This window comes from Gadus chalcogrammus, chromosome 14 (genome assembly GCF_026213295.1).
Source record: "Gadus chalcogrammus isolate NIFS_2021 chromosome 14, NIFS_Gcha_1.0, whole genome shotgun sequence".
Taxonomy (NCBI): domain Eukaryota; kingdom Metazoa; phylum Chordata; class Actinopteri; order Gadiformes; family Gadidae; genus Gadus; species Gadus chalcogrammus.
Window position 1 is genome coordinate 11,423,862 of NC_079425.1, and position 5,518 is coordinate 11,429,379.

Sequence of the window (5,518 nt, forward strand, 5' to 3'; positions counted from 1 at the left end):
GAACACATTGCTTGGTTGTACATAGTTTCCAGCAGGTCTACATGTAACAATGTAGCCCAATAGCATTCCAAGGGAACAAAATACTTTCATCACTTTTTTGTTATTTCCTCCCGCTTGTGGAAATGCATCGTGTTGGTCGAGTGTGAAAGGGATCGGATGACAGGGTCCACACCGGTAGTTCACTTCATTTGCGCTTAAGACCTTCACCATTCAGTTGTGACTAAACAATTATGACCTGCTTAACAAGCTAACTTATAAATCTACATTTCCATCAACGTTGTATGCTTACTATAGTTTATTATATTGTAGAATACCTGAATTAGCAGATTTTGTCATGGTCAAAAAGACTTGCCAGCTTATGATCCACTGTATCACAATGTTTTACACAGAGAGGATACGGCCACAGTAACTATTAGGTTGTAGAGGCCGGTCTAATTCTAAAACCAAAATGACCACAATTGACATAACTTAAAAGGATTTTTACGAAATGATCATCTAAAGATAACCGGCAATCTGAATCAAATAGACATAATGATTAATGAAGATGATCAAGAGAGGATAAAGATATATGAAAGGCTTCAAGGCGGCAGCCCACATCATTCTTGTCAGTCTTCCAGAGTCAGAAAATAGATCCTCCTAATCCGCCCTGTGGTGGTACCTGTGTCTCTCATCTGCTCCACACATGTAACATGCTGCACCCACAGAGGCCTACCTACTGTAAGCCTGCACACATGCTACATCAGACTTTACACTTGTCCCATGGGGGTTGTAGTCACGTAAACTGCCCCGTCTGTGGCCTCTCAGCATTACTGTCATATTTAGGATAGGATCGTATGACTTTTACTGACGAGGACGGATTTCCATTGTTCGAAACCTGAAAATTCCGTCTTTACAATACGGCTTGGTGTGACAACATCTTACATATACTTTGGACAACAGCTGAGTAAAAGGTGGTTTTATACACCTGTTATCAGTTCTAATAATATCCTGACAACGGACACCTTGTCTCTCTTGTCATTCATGGGTTTCTTTATCCATATACATATATTTAGCACTCACATGTTTGAGGGGTTGCTTTGAGGCTTAGTTATGTGTTCAGTGACAACGCAACATTTTGTTGATTAACCAAGCTGACATGTTTGTTTGGAGTCAGATGTTTAATGTGATGTTTCGCTGAAACACTGTGATACAATGAATAATCTCTGTGAAACAATGGGTCTATAGGAATTTGTCTATATCAATATATGCATTGTAAGTTCAGCACAGTTTAGGATAAACATGTTAAGCTTTTATCTTTCTGTGTTTAATGTTCTGTAATAACTGAATGAATAGTTTCAATAAGAATTTATTTGCTGACACTATTATTTTCCATGTACCTGAGATGTCAGACGATGTCAAACAAACAAAGACATTTAAATAAATAAACAAAATAAATCCATGTAAAAACCTGAATTATGTTGCCCACCACTCCCACGCTGTAGTCTCTTCGCCTTTGTCAAGAAGCCAAAGGGTCAGGAGGCAGAAGAGGGCTCCTGTGTGTTGTTTGAGGCGGAGACAGAGAAGCACAACGCTAAAGGTCAAATGGCAGTGCGGCGCAAAGGACATAGACAACAGCAAGACACACGTAATCGCTGCAGACGGAAACAACACTCCTTCACCATACCAGCCGTCACCAGGGAGATGCCAATGGTCTATGCGGTGATTGCTGGGGGGTCGAAGGTGAAGTTCGAGCTGAAAGTTATAGCAAAGCCAGGTGGGAATCTTTGATGTTGCAGGTGTTTCTATTTTGAGAGCAGCACTTACTGACCAGAGCACTTTGTAAGCGGAACAAAGCACAAAGCACAAAGCAAGCATGGGCACTCAAATGTATTTATGTACTGTATTTGATGTGTTGTTATTGCTTCACTCTAACCCACTTCTACACAGTTGGGATGTCTAGCATTGCATAGTGTGATCAAGTATGTGGACACGTTGTTCTTTATGGGCGCATTGGCCATGTTGGCTTCACACACGGTCACATTTTTCCCAAGCAATCCCTTTTTCTTATCAAAATATCTAAGCCGTGTATGCAAGCAAATAAAGTGACACTATTCACACGCTACCAACCACTCAGTGGCAAAGTATAAACCATCCTGTGTGCTTATCGAGAAACCTCAAAGCGCAGCGAGAACAGATCGGTGAAAAAAGCGAAAACCAGAGAGCAACGAGAGACATCTCATAAAGGATCTAAGGACAGGGTTGGTTTGATAGGCCCACCACCACAGTGTGACGGTGTATCGTTCGTAGCCCTTTGTGTGACCTTGGTCCGAAGTTATGGCAGATTATTTTCTCATGAGTAACCACCCCTTCACTGTGCCCCCGGATTAGGCCGGAGAGCAGACACCTGTAACACATGAAACTCAGCCTGATAAAAACACAAATACACACGTGATAGAGTAGAGAAAATATGCCAAAGGATATTTGAGCTCCTCCGTCACAAGATTATGAAGTATCTTGAATAGATTACGCAGGGTTTTGTCTTGGACCTCAACGAGTGATAGCCTGCCGTCTGTGTGTTTATTGAGACTGCAGACTGAGACTGGGGGGGAATGGGAAGTTTAACACGTGTGTCATTTTTGCATAAAAATACATTATAGGTGCTGTAGGTTAAGATGTAAGAGCTGTAATGTGAGCGTTGAGTGAAAGAAATACCATAGCCATCTGGTCAGCTGTTTTATGAGTGAAATTGCACTGTGAGAATATCTCTTGTGGATGACTGCAGCTGCCTCTGTATGGGACAATTACAATTTTAGACCGCCCCCAAGTGAATTACAGACCAATCAGGGGATCTCTTCTCTGAGCGGTTCATCCATCATTCCCTGTCAATCAGATTCGCCCAACACAGCGTAATCATCCCAAGGGCGGAGAAAGCAGGGTTCTTTTGGAATGCTTATTTTTGTTTAAAGGATGTTAATGTTATTTCAACTCTCAAATCGTACCTACAGCACCTTTAAGATCAACTAACAATTGAAGTATTCCTCACTCCCTGTATTTCCCACCTATCTTCGGAAATGAAACCTATATTTACTTGCCTTGTCTAATGATTGTTGCGGTGTCTTGTGGGACAAGGCGATGGGGGTACCGGACACCCAGAAGCCCCCGGCTACAGCTGACGGTCCCGGGGGTACGGCAGGCACACTGGGACACCGGCAGGAGAGGGGAACCGAGCACTGGTCCGGTCCCTGCACCGGCAGGACCCCCCTGCACCTGCATCGGCAGAGCCCCTGGCAACGGCAGACCCCCCGGCCCCGGCTGCACCCACCGAGGGGTGGCCGCAGCGCATGCCACCTCGACAACATCATTCATTCATTCATTCATTCATTCATTCATTCATTCATTCACAAAGAAGATAGAGGAAATAAACCCTATTTTTTCTTATTGTTTTCTAATATTGCAATCTGGTTATCCTAAAGAAATTTTCTTTCAAATCTTTCTTTCACCAATACTCACTCAATACATATTTTAAGGTCATTTACGCTATGCCCGGACATTCTGTAATGAATCATTGTTGGATAAACAAGATCTCCTGACATCCTTTTCAAGGGAATTCATGTTCCTATGATATTAACATTGAATGTTTTCTGAAACTTGACAGATGCTCAGCCCGACACCAGACAGGATCTGGACTGGTCTGTTCACAGAGAAACCGCAGAGTGGAGAAGTTTACCGTTGGTAACGACAGTAGTATAAGTAGAAAACGGTAAATTATAAATAAAGATTATATTTATCGGTAGTGTGGAACTATAAGGAACTTTTTTTTTTGATAAATTGCATAAAAATATGAATTGTATATATCATAGTTGACTTATTAATTTGACTGTGCAGATGGGCTTGACCAATTTTGGTAAAGGATGTTTACTTCATGCAGGTAAGACCATCACGTTTGTGGCCAAGGTGCACCTTGGCACGCTGTTGAAGAACCAGCTGTCAAAATGGTTAAGGGGAAGTGGATGGGACCTCGCAGAGCAAGTGTGGGAAACACCTGCAGCTTAAGGAGACGTATGATCGGAAAAACCCAGGTATTATTCCGTGCAGTGAACTTATAATATATCAAAAATCTAATGACAGAGACTATTTTGTCTATGGAGTGCGTTTCTTTGTTTTAGATCCATACCTTTGAGATGCAATTGTAGAGGCCAAGCCCCAACTTTGCAGGGGCTTACAGATGTGAGGTGTCATCCAGGGATAAGTTCGACAGCTGTAATTTTGATCTGATCGTACACGGTAGGCCTACCTTTGACTTGACCAGGTTTCATGTCATCATGATTTATTGTTTGTTTTCAAAAATCAAAATCAATACCATGTTTCAATACAACTCAGATGTATCTGGGAACAATACAAAAATGCTATTTGTGATCCTTTTATCAACAATATAAATTATTTTGAAGATATATTTTTAATGCATTTCAGAGGCCTGTGCTGTTGAAGGCTTTGACATCAGGGCAGCTTTTAGACGCACGTAGTTTAATTTTTCTTCATTATCTTTTTAATTACTTTTGAATCAACACTTCAAAACCGTACAGGTTAGAAGGTCACTGTTTAAGAGGCAAAAATATTGCATTTGATAAAAAAGATTTAGAACTTTGCCCACAAGTTTTTCGATATTATAAATTATGTTGATTGAGTCAATACAATTACTTCCACTAATTTAGCCTAAACTTCCAATGCTTATTGGGGTCATTGTATGGGAGCCTTTTAGATCAGTAGAAACCTTACTTTTTTAGCTTAATTGTGCTCTTTGTAAGTTAAAGATGCTGTGGACTAAAAATAATTGTAAGATATCGCTTTGGAATAACTGCAACTTTAAGCATTGATTAAGCAGTAGTAATGTGAATACCAATTTTTTTTAAGCATTGTTCATACATGATATGCATTAGTAAGCTATTCATAATCAGTTTGTTTTAGAATTTTGTTTGAGCTTATCTAAAGTGAGGAATATCTATGCATACTACCAAAAGTAAAATCTTGATTGATCAATTCAGGGTAGTTAGAAAGCATTAGTTAGGCCAGCTCATCTAAAGGGAGGACTATCTATGCCTTACTTAGCATTTATAAATTACATTTGAAGGTTGGAAATGCCTTAAGCATCATTGCAGCAGTATTATCAACTAAAAAGGAGTCACGAATTGCAGAAATTATTGTTCATAAAAGCAAAAATTATTAATATGATAAAAAATGAAGAACTTTTCCCATCAGTATTTCAATATTATACATAATATTGTTTGCAGAGTTAAAGTTGCTAATTTATAAATTTACACTATTTTCTCATTATCTTATTTATAATTGATATGCATTGTTTACTATTGATTATTTTTCAGGAACAAGGCTTAGAAATGCTGAGTTCAGTATGAATTCAAAATTTACTTCTTTATTCATACCAAGTAGCAATTATTCTAAAGCGCTGCGGATGGTAGTACTGGTGGTACCGTGTGACCTAGTTGCAGTTGACCTATTACTGCATTGTGAATGGTAAGTAACT